This window comes from Oryx dammah, unplaced genomic scaffold (genome assembly GCF_014754425.2).
Source record: "Oryx dammah isolate SB20612 unplaced genomic scaffold, SCBI_Odam_1.1 HiC_scaffold_11210, whole genome shotgun sequence".
Taxonomy (NCBI): Eukaryota; Metazoa; Chordata; class Mammalia; order Artiodactyla; family Bovidae; genus Oryx; species Oryx dammah.
The window spans coordinates 4,571,820-4,592,217 of record NW_024080603.1 but is presented as its reverse complement, the minus strand read 5'-3'; the positions used below and the strand labels follow the sequence as shown (position 1 = coordinate 4,592,217).

Below are 20,398 nucleotides of genomic sequence, written 5' to 3'. Positions count from 1 at the left end.
TCTCATGATTCTTTCTCCTCTGCTCCCCCGGTTCCCTGCACATGGGTTCTGTTTTATTTCTCAAACTTGCTCAGCTTTCTCCTATCACAGGATCTAGGGAACTATTTTATTGAAATATTGAAATATGAGTTACATGAAATATATTTCTTATTAGAGAACTTGAATACAGTATTGTAGGCTAGCCAACATTCTATTGGAGGTAAATAATCAAAAATTTCAAATAGTAGGGAAAGGCAACATAAACTATGTCATATTATTCACATGACAAACTCTATGAAATCATTAAAATGTTTACAAATGTTATGAATTATTTTAATGACATGAGAAAACTTTAATAACATACAAGAAATTTTAATGATCCTGTAGTATGATCTTAGCTTGGTAAAAACAAACTACAGACAATACAGATTGGAAAGAAGTACATCAAAAAGGTAACATTGGTTATCTGTGTATGGTACATGTATGGATGTAATCTAGAAAAAAAAAAAAGATTTTTTTTTTTTTTAAGAAAATATGTTGTTCTCTAGGTTTTGTATTTCTAAATAGAGGTCATGTTAACCTGATGCTCCAGAGAGTATATTTCTTAGGTGCCACATGTGCACATTTTGGATGGTTTTAACCCACATCCAGGTTTAACTCTGCCTGATCTCCCTTTTTTTTTTTTAAACCTATATACAAACTTATAATAGTTGGGGTTTTCTAACTCTAAACCCAATAGTGGTCCTCCAATATCCCACTGAACAACACACACACACCAGAGGACAGAGTATTCATTTCCACAGTACTTAAAACAGAACTTGGAGCAAGTAAATGTTAAATTACTTTTAAAAACTGCTTCTGTCAAGGGTTTCCTGGTGACTCAGTGGTATAAAGAATCCACCTGCCAATGCAGGAGGCATAGCTTCAATCCCTGGTCAGGGGAAGATCAGGATTCCACACGCCTTGGAAAAACTAAGCCCATATGCCACAACTATTAAGTCTGTGCCCTAGAGCCCAGGAGCTGAAACTACTGAAGCCGTAATGCTATAGAGCCTGTGTCCTGCAGCAAGAGAAACACTACAACGAGAAGCCCACAGGCCACAAGCAGAGAGCAGCCCTGGCTCACCGCAACTAGAGAAAGCCGAGGGAGCCACGAAGATCCCACACAGCCAAAAATAAATCAGTAATTTTTTAAAAATTGCTTCTGTCAGGTAGAAAAACAAAAAAGCACAAGCTGATCTTCCCCTGCAGAGCCTGCCTCTTTTCTCAGCTGCTCAGATGCTCCATGCTAATGAGTGCTGTCTGATCTACACAGAGAAGCCTGGGGCAGGACTTTGATCCCAACTTCACTCTAGGCTTCCCTTTATCCATCCTATGCATACATCGTTCCATGTTCCAAACCCCTTTACTTTGAATTTTTATTTACTCTTCTATTTTAAATATTTATTCAAACATCTAAAATCCAAATTCTGACATGAAAAAAAGTTTTTTCTATTCTTTTAAAAGAGAGGAAGGTAGGATATACACTACTGATAATATCACAGAACTAGTTGCTTAGATTAAAATAGGAAATAAATATTATAAATTAAATGATCTTTTATTCCCCAACAGCTCTTTGAGAAGATGAAAATATTGCTTTTTATTTCCATTCCCACATATTTTAAAGAGAGAACTGAATTTTGTTATGCAAACTTGATATTCTGTGGTACTGTCTTAGTCACTACACAACTTAAAAATGCATATAATAACCTCTGAACAAGCACCTTCATTTTTCTTCTTCCTGTTATGACAACCTGCTTCTGGAACCATTCAACAAGGCTCCAAGTCAGAGACTACTGCTTCCCACTGAAGAAAAGAAATTGGAAAAGAAAAAAATTGCATATTCTTTCCAGTAAATGGAGGATTTTCCTTTCATTTTCTGTATTTCAAAATGAGAACTGGCCTTAAAGTGCAAATCTTCTCCAAACCAGAAACAACATTTTATAGAAACACAGACTGTAAGAGCAAACTGTACATTTTGTCAAAATGAGACTTGTGAGAAAGATGCTTGTGCTCTTTTAATATTAGAGAGCTTTAGCAACCAGTGATGATTTAAAAGTGCCATCAGCTTCATGCGATATTAGAGTACTGTTCGGTATCTAAGAGCCACTGACGCAGACAGTAAGGGTTGAGACGATGTCATCAGGACTAAGGCAGTAATCCTTTAGAAAGCCGGAAGAGGGGAATGGGTAAAGTGAAGGTGTACAGCCTGCGACAGTCTAGTAGAGACCCCTGCAGGCAAGGAGAATGGCAGCAAAATCAGAGCCACTCCAGCCGAGTGAGCAGGGTGCGGAAGCCGGAGAGACGGCCAGGAAAGCAGTCAGGGGTGTGATGACACAGGGTCTGTAGCCACAGTCAGAATTTTGTTTTTATGATTCTGATGAGAAGCCACCAGAAGGTTCTGAAGAGAGGGGAAAGCTCTGACTAGATATTTCTAAAAATAGCTGCTGTTTGGAGAAACACTGAAGACAAGAGCAAGGGTAGAGGCGGGAAGTCTTCCGGGTAAAAGAAGATTGTGGTTTGTGTTAGAGAGGGCATAACATATGATAGGATTTGAGCTATCTTTCTAAGGCAGAGTCAACAGTTGGCTGGATGCTTGGATGTGGGGTCTGAGCTGAAAAGAGGAGTCAAATAAATGTCAATCCCTAGACTTTCAGCCTCACTGGATGGCAGTAACATTTCCTGTGATAAGGAAGGTAAATGAGAGAACAGAAGAGAGGACTGGGTGGATGCCTGTCCGTAATTCTTTTGGAACATACTAAATTTAAATGCCCATCAGACTTCCAAGTGAACATGTTAAGCTAGATACTAGATGTTAATCTAGAGCTCAGGAGAGAAGTGAAGCTAGAAAGAAAAATCTGAAAGTCATCAGCTTATAGATGGTATTTATAGTCATGAAATATGGCTTGGGATAAAAATTGCCTTGGGAGAAAGTAACCAAACACCGTAGCAGTCTAACTGTGGTGGCTAAAAAGAGGAGAAGCATGGAGACATAGAAAGAGTGGCCAGGGAGGTGGAAAGACATTCAGAAAGTGGTGACCTGACAGCCACATGAAGGAGAAAATATCGAGGAGGGAGCAAATAACTGATTCATAGGAGGTGAAAACTCGCACAGATAACTGATTTATCAGGAGGTATTTGTTAAATGAATAAATTTTTAAAATATCACAGGGAGCAAATGACTCTACAGATGAGGTGCAAAAGATCCAATACACAGCTGGACATCTAAAGAATATTCATTTTGCTTCAGGAGGAGGAGGTAAGTCATTACTCTGTATCTGCTCATCTACTTTTTGATTTCAGTGAGGTGCTTAACTCCATCTGTAACCAACACATTACTTACGATGTTAAAATGGGCCATATTTTTAAGGATTTTTAAAGTTTACTGCCATGAAAAACTGGATAGGTCCTAACAATACTGAAAACGAGCTCACCGCTGCCAGCCCTAATTCTTTTCATCCAAATTAGCTTTTGGACAAGGTCCCAAATAAGCAAACCAAAACCAAAACTTTCAGCACAGACTCAAGCGTGCCTGGGGGAGACTCCCACCAGGAGAACTTTTAAGCCTTCTGAGACGCTGGGCTCTTTGCTTAGGGTTCTGAGATTTCCTCAAAAAAAAAAAAGGTTTTCCTGGCAAAATTGAGGCTCAAGAAAGGTAAGAGTTTCGAGAGGGACTCTCCCCTCAGAGGAAGGCGACTCAGCCGAATAGACGGTCGGCTCCCCCAGCCCCGCTCCCCGAGGTGGCGGCCCGCCCAGCGCCCGACCCTCCCGGGCCCCGGCCCACCCGCGCGGACGCCGGCTACTTGCCGGGGAGGTGCGCTGCTCCGAGCCCCACGCGACGTCTTCCTCGCCCGCCGAGCGCTACGCGACTTCCGGTGGGCGGGGGTCGAGACGGGCGGCCGGAGGCGCGGACCCGCCCCACGCCCGCGGCACGCGCGCGGCGCGCGGAAGTCCGGGGGCCGGCGCGTCCCGCCCCTCAGGGGCGCGCCGCCGCTTAGGCGTTTACGGGTCCACTCCCCCGCGCGGGGAGACCGAGGTGCATCAGGCGGGAAGTCTTCGGGTGGCTGCGGGAAGGAGCCGGCCGGGACGGCGAAGGAGAGGAGCTCGCGCAGGGCAGTTCAGCCCGCACTCCTGCCTTGTTATTGTTTTTTAGAGGCCCGCGAGAGCCGACTTGGAGGCTAGGAGGGAAGAAGGACTCCACTGTCTCTTCCCTGCAGACCTGGGCGCTAGGGTGGGAGCTGCAGCCGCGGCCTCTGCGCCTACCCAGCGCGCCCAAACACAGCCTGCAGCAAGCCCCGGGGCTCCCAACAGAAGCCTCTAGACTCTATAAAGGAAAGAAACAGCCAGTCTCACCCAAACTCTCTAAGACTCTCCTCGAGGTACAGCGACACTCCAGTTCCTCCAGGTTGGTCCCTTGACTTTTCCTTTCTCTTTGGGGTTCTCTCACTGACTGCTGCAGCAATCAACCACATCCCTGGTCAGGGACGGTGGCGCATCAGTAACCACCCCCCGCCCCCCAAACGCACACACGCACACATGCCCGGCCGAAAGCCACCTTGAGAAAGATTACTTTCTCAGATTCTGTATCGCAGCCGAAACGCCACTGAATGTTTCAGTTCACTTCAGTTCAGTCGCCCGGTCGTGTCCGACTCTGCGACCCCATGAATCGCAGCTCGCCAGGCCTCCCTGTCCATCACCAAATTCCGGAGTTCACTCAGACTCGCGTCTATCGAGTCAGTGATGCCATCCAGCCATCTCATCCTCTGTCGTCCCCTTCTCCTCCTGCCCCCAATCCCTTCCAGCATCAGTCTTTTCCAGTGAGTCAACTCTTCGCATGAGGTGGCCAAAGTACTGGAGTTTCAGCTTCAGCATCATTCCCTCGAAAGAAATCCCAGGGTGGATCTCCTTGCAGTCCAAGGGACTCTCAAGAGTCTTCTCTAACACCACAGTTCAAAAGCATCAATTCTTCGTTGCTCAGCTTTCTTCACAGTCCAACTCTCACATCCATACATGACCACTGGAAAAACCATAGCTTGACTAGACGGACCTTTGTTGGCAAAATAATGTCTCTGCTTTTCAATATACTATCTAGGTTGGTCATAACTTTCCTTCCAAGGAGTAAGCGTCTTTTAATTTCATGGCTGCAGTCACCAACTGCAGTGATTTTGAAGCCCCCCAAAATAAAGTCTGACACTGTTTCCAGTTTCCCCATCTATTTCCCATGAAGTAATGGGACGAGATGCCATGACCTTCGTTTTTTGAATGTTGAGCTTTAAGCCAACTTTTTCACTCTCCTCTTTCACTTTCATCAAGAGGCTTTTTAGTTCCTCTTCACTTTCTGCCATAAGGGTGGTGTCATCTGCATATCTGAGGTTATTGATATTTCTCCTGGCAATCTTGATTCCAGCTTGTGCTTCTTCCAGCCCAGCGTTTCTCATGATGTACTCTGCTTATAAGTTAAATAAGCAGGGTAGGAAGAACAAAAAAACAACCAAGTAATTTAAGACGATGGAAAGCCAGATATGTAATCCTACCATCTCTCTCTCAGGTTTCCAATCCTAATCATACCCAAAGACCCCAATTCAGAAATCACATATACCACCACCACCCCACCTCCCCTACCCTGTATGCGGGCCCTTTTCAGGCAATCCCTACTCACTGCTGAAGGAGAACTCCATTACGAAACCTCAGAGAAGACAATGAATAGTAAACTGGAATGGAAGGCCCACTCATGCGAAGAGTTGACTCATTGGAAAAGGCTCTGATGCTGGGAGGGATTGGGGGCAGGAGGAGAAGGGGACAACAGAGGATGAGATGGCTGGATGGCATCACCGATTCGATGGACGTGAGTTGGAGTGAACCCCAGGAGTTGGTGATGGACAGGGAGGCCTGGCGTGCTGCGATTCATGGGGCCGCAGAGTCGGACACGACTGAGGAACTGAACTGAACTGAGCTGAACCTGGATCTCTGGGGCTTCCCTGGTGGCTCAGCTGGTAAAGAACCCGCCTGCAATTCAGGAGACCCAGGTTCCATCCCTGGGTTAGAAAGATCCCCTGCAGAAGGGAATCCCCTGGAGGAGGGACCCCACCCCAGTATTCTTGCCTGGAGATTCCCATGGACAGAGGAGCACCTGGATCTCAGAGGCTTACTACATACAGGTAGAGCTAGGTTATTTTCTCTCCCTCTCCCCACTACCTAACATCAGGATGGGCCATCGAAAGTGGCACTGGCAGATTGTTTACTTGGTGAAATGCCCTATTAAGCCTATGTCAACACAATTCATTACCCACCGACAGCCGGGTTTTCCTCCACCCTCTGTTTCACTCTTTCAGGTAAATAGTTGCCTCCCTGTTCCTAACCCTGATTTCGGTGTTGACCATCTGGTGGTATCCATGTGTAGGGTCTTCTCTTGTGTTGTTGGAAGAGAGTGTTTGCTATGACCAGTGCATTTTCTTGGCAAAACTCTATTAGCCTTTGCTCTGCTTCATTCCATATTCCAAAGCCAAATTTGCCTGTTACTCCAGATGTTTCTTGACTTCCTACTTTTGCATTCCAGTCCCCTAGAATGAAAAGGACATCTTTTTTGGGCGTTAGTTCTAAAAGGTCTTGTAGGTCTTCACAGAACCGTTCAACTTCAGCTTCTTCAGTGTTACTGGTTGGGGCACAGACTTGGGTTACTATGATATTGAATGGTTTGCCTTGGAGATGAACAGAGATCATTCCGTCGCTTCTGAGGTTGCATCCAAGTACTGCATTTTGGACTCTTTTGTTGACCATGATGGCTACTCCGTTTCTTCTAAGGGATTCCTGCCCACAGTAATAGATATAATGGCCATCTGAATTAAATTCACCCATTCCAGTCCATTATAGTTCGCTGATTCCTAGAACGTCGATGGTCACTCTTGCCACCTCCTGTTTGACCACTTCCAATTTGCCTTGATTCATGGACCTAACATTCCAGGTTCCTATGCAATGTTGCTCTTTACAGCATCGGACCTTGCTTCTGTCACCAGTCACACCCACAACTGGGTGTTGTTTTCACTTTGGCTCCGTCCCTTCATTCTTTCTGGAGTTACTTCTCCACTGATCTCTAGTAGCATATTGGGCACCGACTGACCTGGGGAGTTCCTCTTTCAGTATCCTGTCATTTTGCCTTTTCATACTGTTCATGGGGTTCTCAAGGCAAGAATACTGAAGGGGTTTGCCATTCCCTTCTCCAGTGGACCACATTCTGTCAGACCTCTCCACCATGACCTGCCCGTCTTGGGTGGCCCCAAGGGCATGGCTTAGTTTCACTGAGTTAGACAAGGCTGTGGTCCTAGTGTGATTAGATTGACTAGTTTTCTGTGAGTATGGTTTCAGTGTGTCTGCTCTCTGATGCCCTCTTGCAACACCTACCATCTTACTTGGGTTTCTCTTACCTTGGACGTAGGGTATCTCTTCATGGCTGCTCCAGCAAAGTGCAGCCACTGCTCCTTACCTTGGACGAGGGTTTTCTCCTCACCACTGCCCCTCCTGACCTTGAACATGGAATAGCTCCTCTAGGCCCTCCTGCGCCCGTGCAGCCACCACTCCTTGGATGTGGGGTTGCTCCTCCCAGCCACCACCCCTGACCTCCGACGTAGGGTAGCTCCTCTGAGCTGCTCCTGCACTGTCGCAGCCTGGCACTCTCAGCCGCTGCCCGACCTCAGAAGTGGGGTAGCTGAAACTCTAGTACTTTGGCCACCTCATGCAAAGAGCTGACTCATTGGAAGACTTTGATGCTGGGAGGGATTGGGGGCAGGAGGAGAAGGGGACGACAGAGGATGAGATGGCTGGATGGCATCACTGACTCGATGGATGTGAGTCTGAGTGAACTCCGGGAGTTGGTGATAGACAGGGAGGCCTGGCGTGCTGCAATTGATGGGATCGCAGAGTCGGACACAACTGAGCGACTGAACTGAACTGTTCCTAACCCTGGTACTTTCGTTGCCTTCATTTTCTCTGGCAGTCTCCCTTTGGCAACTGACAAACTTGACCACTGTCTCCTCCAGATACTCAATTTCCTTGATATTAACAACCCAGGGAGACTTCATGCTCATCCAACTTGTAAAACATTTACTTCCTCAGCACCACCCACATTACACGTGTAAATGAACCTGAAGTGACTCATGTCGAGGACAAATTGAATAGTCTCATTTTAGGTTTTAAGTTGCTCCAAATTTTGCATTGTTCTTCATAAATATTCACATGCTGTACTGAAATTTCAAATTGGTCACAAGTTTAAGTTTTCTTCTCAAATTATCCAGTACAGGTTTCAAGAAAACGCACCTATCACTTATGCCACAAGTATGAATTACTTAGTGTCTTGTGTGTGCTAGGCACTAGGGATACAATGTGAAGAAGACAGACACTGCCCAGTGCTCATGGAGCTTTTGCAGTCTAGAGCAGGAGACAGACAAGGGCGCTGTTTACAGTTCAGATCTACTCACTGAAAAGAACGGATGAATGAATGAAAGAAAGCAGAGTAAAGTGGGAGCGCTAATTCAGTCAGTAAAGACATGGCTTCTCTGACACGCAGGATGTTTCCCCTGTGGCTTCACACCCCTGAAACCCTTGTCATTCCTTGCTGGTGTTTGCAGGATGTTGATCCACTGTCCTCTTTCACTTACTCTACCATTTCCCTGGATATCTTACCTATGTCCAGCAGACTCACCTCAGTCAGTAAGGGCATAAAATGATTTGTACATGATTAATGAACTTGACCTCACTGACATATACAGATTATGGCACTTGATGCAATTTCAGAATATTCTTTTCAGATACATACAGAACATTAACAAAATCAGATCATATTTTTGGCCACTGAGAAAGTCTCCACAAAGCAAAATCAAAACAAATCAAAAGATTGAAAAAAAAATGAATATCTACACTAACCACTAATCTGGAAAACAAAAGCAAAAAGAAAAACAAAAAAAGCTCCTGTATGTTTGGAAGTTAAAAGGCAGACTTCAAAATATACCATGGATCAAAACATCACAGCATGACTCATCAAGTATTTTCACTTGAATATGACTAAAAATACTAAATATCAAAACTTGTGGGATACAGATAAAATATGAGAGGAATTTCTGTTGCTAAACACACATCAGAAAACAGCAGGGAGTCACTTGTCTGCACAACCACATCAGGCAATCGGGGAGCAAGCTGTTCTCTTCCTGCCATCTTGGGCCCTGTGGGGGCCTGCTGGGAACAGGACTTTTAAAACGACAAATACGTCTGGCAGGCTGTTGTCCAAGGCCATCTTTGCTGGCTATAAGCAGGGTCTAAGGAGCCAGAGGGAACACACACCTGTCTTGAAAATTGAAAGTTTATATGCTCGAAATGAACTGAATTCTATCTAGGCAAGAGATGTGCTTATGTGTACAAAGCAAAGAACACACACAGTAATGCCTGGGGGAAAACCTAATAAAACCAGAGTAATCTGGGAAAAAACTCACGCTCATGGAAACAGTAGCATGGCTTCTGCCAAATTCCAAAGCAACCTTCTTACAAAGGCCATTGGACACAGAATCCATGTGATGCTGTACTCTTCAAGGATTTAAACTTATTGAAAAGTAAATAGAAGTGTGGTTTAAAAAAAAATCAGGGGTGCCAGCAAGGAATCTTAAATTTACACCACAAGAGAGAGGTAAAAAAAAAAAAAAAAAATCAGGAAAGAAAAAATCTAGGGAATGAAATCCAAATAAAAAGACAGAAAAAACAAAAATAAGGCCAGAAATTAAAGAAACAGGAATAACAGAGGACCAACAAGAGCAAAATATGGTTCTTTGAAAAAGATTAATAAAATTAATAAACCACTGGTAAAACTAAGTACGAAAAAAAGAAACAAGATACAGATAACAGTATTAGAAATAGAAAGGAAGTATCACCACAGGTCCTAAGACATTTAAAATGTGAGATATTAACAGCTTTGTTCCTATCAACTAGGTGAAATAAACTGGGGGAGGCAGTTGTGCATGCATCTCTTGTGTTCCTCTCTGTCTTAATGAGTACGTGCAAGATCCTGGCTACCATTTACCTGAGCCATTTCTCAGGGCAGCATGTAGAGTGGGCAAGCGTGAGATATGAGGCACAGTCACCCTCCACAGAGAACAAGCAAGCTTACTGCTTAAGAGTGGTGGATTCCTTAAGCTCAGTGTTCCTCAGATGTGACACAGACCGTTGCATATACGCTGAAAGTAGTGCTGCTTGCTGTGTCACAAACAATAAAACCTTTTTTCTGATCCAGGAGTTGTGTGTCTTCTGCCAGAATCCATCAAACAGTAACAGGCACTGTATGTGGGTAAAATCAAATCCCAGACCTGACAAAATGGATAGGAGGCACTTCCAGTGATTCCGAAGAAACTGTCAAATTCTCTCCGCTCAAAACAAATGTAAACTGGACAAAACAGTCAAAAACTATCACTCAAGGGCTCTGGAAATTGACCAAATGCAAACAAGTTGATAATCATTTATTCACTTTGAAAAATCCTGCTGAATTCTGGGTTGGAATCTGTGGCATTCTTGCCAGGAACTAACTGTTCTCATCTCCTGACCCTCGTACACACCTCAGCTTTGTTGGGGCAACAGCGCTACCACTGTGAGGCCAACAATGAAGGCCAGGAGCCCAAATACTGCTCTCAGTCAAGTCCACACCTGGTGTGCTGCCATAAAAACTGCAAACTTGAGGGGACATAAATGGGGAAAGCTCACAGCTGTTAGCCTGAAGTCATGGCTCATGTGAGGTGTACAGCAGACCAGTCGACTAGCCAAAAATCTACAGGGAGATTCTGGAGATGAGAGAACCCACTGAGGGTCAAGGTCAGCTCATCACTTACCTTTGCATGACTGGAAGGTTACATGAACACAGGGAGAAACATGCCTGCCCCTGCAGATATCTGCGTTTGAACCCTGGTTCTAGCACGAACTGTGTGACCTTTGGCAAGTCAGTTTAATCATTGGGTGTCAGTTTCTTAATCTGTGAAGTGGGAAAGAGCAGTGTTGAGAGGAACACATAAATTTTATTGAATGTAGAACACAGTGCAGCAGGCATATAGTGTTACTGAAGTGTTTACTGTTTGGTTCAGTTCAGTTCAGTCGTCGGTCGTGTCCGACTCTTCACCATCCCATGGACTGCAGCACGCCAGGCCTCCCTGTCCATCACCAACTCCCAGAGTTCACTCAGACTCACGTCCATTGAGTCAGTGATGCCATCCAACCGTCTCAACCTCTGTTGTCTCCTTCTCTGGCCATCTTTCCCAGCATCAGGGTCTTTTCCAATGAGTCAGCTCTTCGCATCAGGTGGCCAAAGTATTGGAGTTTCAGCTTCAGCATCAGTCCTTCAAATGAATTTTCAGGACTGATTTCCTTTAGGATGGGCTGGTTGGATCTCCTTGCAGTCCAAGGGGCTCTCAGAGTCTTCTCCAACACCACAGTTCAAAAGCATCAATTTTTCAGTGCTCAGCTTTCTTTATAGTCCAATGCTCACATCCATACATGACCACTGGGAAAACCATAGCCTTGACTAGACAGACCTTTGTTGGCAAGGTTATGTCTCTGCTTTTTAACATGCTGTCTAGGTCATAACTTTTCTTCCAAGAAGCAAGTGTCTTTTAATTTCATGGCTGTAGTCACCATCTGCAATGATTTTAGAGCCCCAAGAACAAAGTTTGTCACTGTTTCACCATCTACTTGCCATGAAGTGATGGGACCAGATGCCATGATCTTAGTTTTCTGAGTGTTGAGCTTTAAGCCAACTTTTTCGCTCTTCTCTTTCACTTTCATCAAGAGGCTCTTTAGTTCTTCACTTTCTGCCATAAGGGTGGTGTCATCTGCATATCTGAGGTTATTGATATTTCTCCTGGCAATCTTGATTCCAGCTTGTGCTTCATCCAGTCCAGCGTTTTTCATGATATACTCTGCATATAAGTTAAAGAAGCAGGGTGCCAATACACAGCCTTGACATACTCCTTTCCCTATCTGGAACCAGTCTGTTGTTCCATGTCTGGTTCTAACTGTTGCTTCCTGACCTGCATACAGATTTCTCAAGAGGCAGGTCAGGTGGTCTGGTATTCCCATCTCGTGAACAATTTTACAGTTTCCTGTGATCCACACAAAAGGCTTTGGCATAGTCAGTAAAGCAGATGTTTTTCTGGCACTCTGTTGCTTTTTTGATGATCCAGCAGATGTTGGCAATATTATTTCTGGTTCCTCTGCCTTTTCTAAATCCAGCTTGAACATCTGGAAGTTCATGGTTCACGTACTCTTGAAGACTGGCTTGGAAAATTTTGAGCATTACTTTACTAGCATGTGAGATGAGTGCAATTGTGTGGTAGTTTGAACATTCTTTGGCATTGCCTTTGGGATTGGAATGAAAACTGACCTTTTCTAGTCCTGTGGCCACTGCTGAGTTTTCCAAATTTGCTGGCATACTGAGCACAGCACTTTCACTTTTTTTGTTTGTTTACTGTTACTACTTCTCAAAATGTTACTACTTCTCAAAGTGTTTTAAAAACACTTGCATCAGCATTTTGGGGAGGTGTCCAAGATTCAGTCCAGGTGTACTGAATCAAAGTCTTACAGTCATGGGAAAGAACATGAGAAAGATGTTTTTTTTACAAGTTGACTAAGTGATTCTTATACCACCAATATTTGAGAACTATTGTTTTTAGGTAAGATTTATATTATAGTTTTATGCTTGGAGTCTTTGTCCATGTGCCTTGTAGGTACAAACTATCATATTTACTTCAGTATCCTCACTGCCGAGCACACAGTGGGTAGTCAAACATCTATTAAATAACAGAAAGCTTTATTTAAAGTCAGTCAGCATCCAGCTCTGCAATTCCCACCATGCAGAATAAATTACAAATTAGGCTTGGAATTTAAACCTTTGCACTAATATAAAAAAGCTAAAATTACTCTTATAGAGCAGTGATTCTTTAATAAAACTTTGTGAATCATGAACTCCCAAAAATGTGATAAACACTATAAACTCTCTTCAGAAGACTAAAGATATGTTAAAACTTGCAAATAATTTTAAGGTATTCACCTCAGGTTAAAAAACATCTCATATAAAAACTGACTTATAAAAACTCTGTTTCTTAAAACACTAGGTTCTTATTTATCACTGAATCCCTGTTACTAGAAAAAAGGATAGAGCATACTTGGCACTAAATAAATATTTGCTTAATGAATAAATGAGTCACTGGCCAAAGGATGTTATCATCTGGAACCCCTTGAGTCACCCAAGGGTGATGTACAATAGAGAATGAAAGCACAGAGACTGTATATCTTATTCATGACTAAGTTGTAACCTCGAACTTCTACCAAGTGGAAAATTAAAAAAACAGGTCATTTGGACCAATGTTTCCACTCAAGATGAAACATGAGGAAACACAATAAATACCTTAAGACATAGATAGAATTCACCCAGTCAAATTCAGGAAGTTTGTACCCTCACTCCAGGGTAGCGCCCTTGGGCTCCAGTCTAGAGCAATAGGTGTCTCACCACTTTTGGTGGATACCTAACCCAACCTTTGTCTTTCCAACTCTTGTTGATGAAAATACAACTCTGCTTCTCAACTTATTTCTCTAGACGGGTAGCCACCCCATGGCAAAAGAGGCTTTACTATTAATATTTCCTGAACTCAAACTAGAAAACAAGAAAATCATAAAAAGTTGCAATCAATGAAACAGACATTAAATATATACCAAGGAAGACAATGGATTTATGACAACTGGTAGATGGGATAAAGCAGTCAGTCAAACAGAGAAAGGCAAATACTGTATTTCACTTATATGTGGAATCCAAAAAACCAATGAACAAATGAAACAGAAATAGGCATAGATACAGGTAATAAACAGGTGGTTGTCAGAGGGAAGAGGGGTGGAGGGATGAATGAAACAGGTAAGAGAAATTATGGGGTACACATTTCCGTACAAAGTAAATGAGTCTCTGGGATGAAGTGTACAGTGTGGGGAATACAGTCAATAATAACAGAACATGTTTGTATGGTGAGAGCGGGCAGCTAGACTCATCATAATGACCATTTTGCAATGTACAGAAATACTGGATCACTATGCTGTGCACCAGGATTGGTCACAGAGCTGTAGGACAGCAACCAACCAACCTCACAGAAAGAGGTCAGATCTGTGGTCACCAGAGGCAGAGATGCCGTTCTCAGGGGCAAGGCGGGACTGAGTGAGGTGCGCAAAAGGCATAAACTACCAGCTATAAGATAAATAAGCACTAAGGATATAAAGTACATTATCAATATAATTAACATTGCTGTATATTACACATGAAAGTTGCTAAGAGAATTGTTAAGAACTCATTAAGAATTCTCATCACAAAAATTTTTTTAAAATTTTATTATATATCTATATGAGATGATGGGTGTTCACTGAAATTATTGTGGTAATCATTTCATGATGTATGGAAGTCAAATTCTGCTGTACACCTTAAATTTATATGGTGCTGCATGTCAATTATATTCCAATAAAAACGGAAAAAAATACCAGCTCATTGGATTAATAAAAAAAAATAAAAGTGATAAACCTCTGGTAAGACTGGTCAAGTAAAAAAGGTAGAAGTACAAATATCTTATGTAATACACAGTGGTATGAATTTGTATACTACATATAGCAGCATTAGGAATGAAAAGCAGGACATCAGTACAGATCTGGCATAAAATTAAAAAAGGAAGGAATAATACTGGGCTAATAAATTTGAAAATGTAGATGAAATGGACAGACTTTCAGGAATATTCCATTTATCAGTATTACATATTAATAGAAACAGTCTTACTAATTTAAAAAAAATGAAGTCAGCATCCCACAAAAACCACACCAGACTCCAACCAAGCAAACTTCACCTTAGATTTGTAGTAAAACATTTCAGGAAGAGCAATGTAAATCTTACAGAAGCTCCTCCAGAAACTAGGAAAAGAAAGCCACTCTCTAACTCACTGTATATGGATATGTAACCTTGATAAACAAACCAAATCCAGTTATCAAAAACTAACATCACATCATGACTAGACTTGTTTTACTTCAGAAGAAGATTGGTTTAATAATAGGAAAGCAATTCTCTGACCACATAAAAAGAATAAAGAGAATAAAGGTGGCAAACAATCATCTTCCTCAATAAATTCAGAAAAAAGTTTTTGATAAAATTCAACAGCATTTAGATCATAAAAAATTCTCTGCAAACTAAGAATAGAAGGGAAATTTCCCAATTTAGTAAAAATACCATAAACTGTCTATGGATACGCTGAAAGCATGCCTATAGAACAGAAACAAAACAAGAATGTCTGAAATGGCTTCTATTCAACATTGTAGTGGAGGTCTCTGCAAATGTAATTAGACAAGGAAAACAAAGAAAAGAAAGGTGTGAGAAATAGGAAGAAAATCTGTCCTCACTTGCAGATGATACAACTATATACAGAAAAGTCCAAAAGAATATTATGAGAACTGACAAAAGAATTTAGCAAAGTGCTGAATAGAAGAATCAATCTGAAAGTTGTGTTTCCACATATCAACAACAAATGAAAAATAAGCAATTTAGGGATTATAATAGCATGAAAAAATATAAAGAAAACAAGATTAACAAAAGTATACGGAACTCATATATGAAGATGCTTACAAATCTTTATCAAAAGCTCTAAAGACCATAACAATGCAAAGAGGTTCATTCAATGGAAAATGCACTATTAAAAAGAACTGTTCATACACTGAATACAATTTTTAATCAAAATTCTAACATTTATTTTGTTTTGAAAATTTTATTTTGAAATTTGTGCAACTCTGAACTTTGTTTAAAAGTGTAAAGCACAGATTACAGCCAATATCTTAAAGAACAAGGTAGAAACATTTGTTTTACCAATATCAAGAACTGTTAAAGCTTAATAATTAAGAAAGGATGTTACTGGTATATGAGCAAGATGTTAATGGAATAAAACAGAGCCCAGAAAGACTCAGATAAATATGGGCACTTAACAGATGAAAGATTTGGCATGGCAAATCAACAGAGAGATGAGTTTTTAAGGGGTGGGGGAACGAACCTGTTCACCTACCTTATCCCAAACAAAAAACTCAATCCAAGTAGAAGACAAAACTATCATATTTTAGAACATAGTACAGAAGATATTCATGACCTCAGGATAGAGAAGTATTTCTTTAACAACACATTAAAACACCAACAAGCCCAGAGGGATGGTACAGGGAGGGAGGTGGGAGGGGGGTTCAGGACGGGGAACACGTGTACATCCATGGTGGATTCATGTTGATGTATGGCAAAACCAATACAATATTGTAAAGTAATTAGCCTCCAATTAAAATAAATAAATTTAAAAAAAAAACCAAGATGGGAAAAGACTGATGTATTTCACTAGAAGCAGAAAGATAAACACAGACTGTGAGAAGATATTTGAAATAGTTATAACCAAAAGATTAATCTCCTGAATATATAAAGGAACCCTGTTAATCAAGACATTCAGTTTTTTTAAATGGGCAAAATATCTGAACAAGGACTTCACAAAAGAGGAAATCCATGTGGTAGACAAACCTGTGAGGAAAAAAATAACTTCACAGAAATATGAAGCAACAATGAGGTTTGACAGCAGTTTCTTTAAAAATATACACGTCTAGAAAAATAACTGAAAAACATCAAAATGGATAACCGACTTCTGGATGGGTTTTATTCTTCGAATCATTATTTCTCAAATTCTTTCTTTGGCTGCACCAGGTCTTAGCTGCAGCATGTGGGATTTAGTTTCCTGACCAGGGATTGAACCCAGTTCCCCTGCGTTTGCAGCATGGAGTCTCAGCCACTGGACCACCAGGGAAGCTCCTCTCAAATTCTTAAGTGTTGCTTTTACTACATTACAAACCCCCAGGAGACTCTAAAGTTTTAAAAGTCTAACAGCACAAACGTGGAACTTTCCATTGTTACTGGTGAAAGCACTAATTGATACTATGGCTTTAAAAAGTTAGATGTCACCTAGTGAAGATGAAGACACACACTCTCTAAGCAAACATTCCACTCCTAGATGTATCCTCAAGAAAGTCACTTAGTCGTGTCCAACTCTGTGACCCCGTGGACTGTATAGTCCATGGAATTCTCCAGGCCAGAATACTGGAGTGGGTATTCTTCGGGGGATCTTCCCAACCCAGGGATCAAACTGGGGTCTCCCGCATTGCAGGTGCGTTCTTTACCAACTGAGCTATCAGGGAAGCCCTGGTACTCTCAAGAGATGATACATATGTGCAAACAGGACATAACAAACAAAAATGTTCATAGTGGCTTTAGAACAGCAAAAATCTAGGAACAATTCAAATGCCATCGTATAAGAAAAGATCATAACTTTAGTATATTTATAAGATGGACTACTACACAGTAATGAAACTACAGCTATATGCTTTAACATGGATGACTTTGCTAAACAGTCACAAAGGAATATATGTTAACATCTGATTTATTAAACAATTTAATATTCCATTAAACTTTATTCATGTTCACTTCTGCCTGATTTTTTTAGGCATTTTTCAGGAATGTAGACATCAGTACTATTCGGAGTATGGTCCAGTGACCACACTGAACTGTTGCTGATGAGGAGAGAAGCACGTGAGTAAGCATGCACAGAAAGCAAGTATTCAGGCAGGCTGACAGTAATTTGATATTAACAAAATATTCAAACACATATGATTTTTTTATTTACTAATAAAAAACTGAGTTTGTGATTACTTGGAACATTTTTTAAAAGTTCAAGAAGAACTAGCATATATAACTAGTAAAAAGAAAAAATATTTTCATTACAAGTGAAACACTGGTTATCGCTAATGAAGAAATAGTCAGGAAAGGATACACAGAGCCTTTTATGGTGTTGGCAATACTACATTTCTTAATCTGAGCATGGGTTATTGACTGTGCGCTTTATAATTTTATTTCTCTTTAAGCTGTACATGTTTAATACCCTGTTTACAATTTTTTAAAGTTTAAAAATTTGTTATAGACAATACCAATTCTTTAAAAATATATACATTAATCTGTAGAAAAACTGAAAGACATCAAAGTGGATGGTGGATTCCTGGTCAGTTTTACTCTCTGAACCACAGTTTCTCAAATGAAAGACATCAATGTCGATGGTAGATTCCTGGTCAGTTTTACTCTCTGAACCACAATTCACAAATTCCTCTGTTCCCTTCTCTTTTTAAGGTAGTAGTGAGTGAGTGAGTGAGTCAAAGTTGCTCAGTCATGTCCAACTCTTTGCGGCCCCATGGACTTTACAGACCATGGAATTCTCCAGGCCAGAATACTGGAGTGGGTAGCCTTTCCCTTCTCCAGGGCATCTTCCCAACCCAGGGATCGAACCCAGGTCTCCCGCATTGCAGGCGGATTCTTTACCAGCTGAGCCACAAGGTAGTAGTAGTGACTAGTAATTACAGCACTAAAAACAGATTATGCCAGACCCTGTTATTTCTAGATTTCAGCAAACATCCTAATAATGCTAGCTTGTGGATAAAATGGAGAAATGTAGACTGAAAAATAGCACATATTGTGGTTTAGGGATAACATCCCTGTATTTTCCTCCTGAATTTGGAAACAACCAAGATGGAGAAGATATTCAGGAGATCACCTTTACTAGTAACAACATATTTTTTGATCTGTACCAATAAGTAGACATCCCTGATTTAGAGATTAATTCAACTGCTGGCCCAGCTAGACAACCATGCTCCCTCCTGACTCTGGAAGAGGACAAAGCAAAATGCCATGGGAAGTCTTTTGATCTATGTATTTTCTTGCTCCTTTAGCACCCTGTAGGTATCTTAGAAACCTCAAGTTCTTCCTGCTTCATGACTTACTTAACATTTAAGTAAGTTCCTTACATAGCTATCTCATCTCCCCCAACTGTTATGTTCCTGGAGGTCTGATTATCTTACTCATTTTTGGAACTCCTAGCAGATTATGTACACGATGGACTTCTGTATTTGTTACATATTATTTAAGAGCCGTATGAGCTTAGGTTACAGTAAGAACTTTAAGAACTAAAGAAAGATCAAGAGATTAAATTGGACCAATGACAAAAACACAGCTATTATTAAGCACTTGTATATGATAGACATGGAGCCTAAGTGCTTTATAATAAATATCTCATTATATTCTCATTGTAGTAGAAATAACCTTAGTAACAAATGAAGAAAAAGAAATATATGGAGTTAACAAGATCATTTGTGTGAGATCACCCAACCATGATCTGATCTTGGCTATAACTCCAAAACCAAAGCACTGAACCACTACTGAGGTATACTGCTAAGCCTTCAGAAATCTACTCTTCAGTGGTATTTGTAGGTACTACGGCATAGTGGTTGAGAAAGAGGGGTCTGGAACCACAGTGCCATGGCTCATATATTTTGCTAATTACTGATATACAGGCAGGGTTCTTAAACTCCATTTCCTCATTTGTAAAATGGGAATAATATCCTTACTTCAGAGGATTATTGCAAAGATGCAATGGGTCAACACAAGTAAAAGACTGATGTTAACCTGTATTACTGCTATTTATCTGCTACTTTTGTAGACTTGTGCCTAGGAGCCAGAGTGTCCCCCATGACATTATAAAGGGGGAACAACATTGAGAAAACTTGATATTATACAACCAAATGTTACCTTACCTAAAAACTAAGAAGCACTTTAGGGAACTGAAGGCTAAACTTCCTTTTCCCCCCAACTTTCAGTAAGAAAACCTAAAAGAAGGGTTAAAAAGTGAGGTGATTAGAGTTTGTATTCCTCTTCTTTAACTTACTTTGTTGGTCAGTCTATGTTCCAATGAAATATGAAATAAATTATCACTGTCTTGCTACAAAACTGCACTCCAAGGTCTAAGTTGCTAAGGAACTTTAAAAAGACTTAAATCTTGACAGAAATAAGTGAAGTCAGTTTGTTGAAAGATTTTTTTTTTATTCTACAAGAATTGATTGGTACAATCCTGCAGAACCAACATGTGTCATTTAGACAAATTTTTCTTTTCAAAAGTAAATGAAAACACCCTCTAAATAATTTATATATCAATTTAATTTTTGAAAACAATAGTCAATAGGGTCTGCTTTGTCCTGTTTAACCATAAATGTTACAAATTTACAAACTGAAGCAAAACTGGATAGTAGAGATTTAAAGGAAATCTTTAAAAGAACTTAGAGCAATTTTAATTGCTTTTCAGTCCACTGCGTTTTCAAAGTGGGTTATCATCAAGCCAGGATGAAAGCTGTGAACCCCAGACCATCTGCTTCTTTAATAAAAAGAATGTTTAGATTATTAGCAAAGTAATATCTTTAAATGTTATCTTCACACAGTTGGAATTTT

At 41.0% G+C, this 20,398-nt stretch overlaps 1 protein-coding gene across 2 annotated transcripts in view; it reads right to left on the bottom strand.

Moving 5' to 3' along the window:
• LOC120860985 (TIR domain-containing adapter molecule 2) overlaps positions 1 to 20,398 on the bottom strand; it is a 45,285-nt gene that overhangs the window by 13,536 nt on the left and 11,351 nt on the right. The window contains exon 1 of one of the 2 annotated variants that reach the window (XM_040236696.1): positions 3,803 to 3,911. The exons of the other annotated variant lie outside the window; for it this stretch is intronic. The gene's annotated coding sequence lies outside the window, so the exon portion shown is untranslated. Of the gene's footprint in view, positions 1 to 3,802; positions 3,912 to 20,398 lie in introns of those variants that run through there. 2 annotated transcript variants of the gene reach the window in all.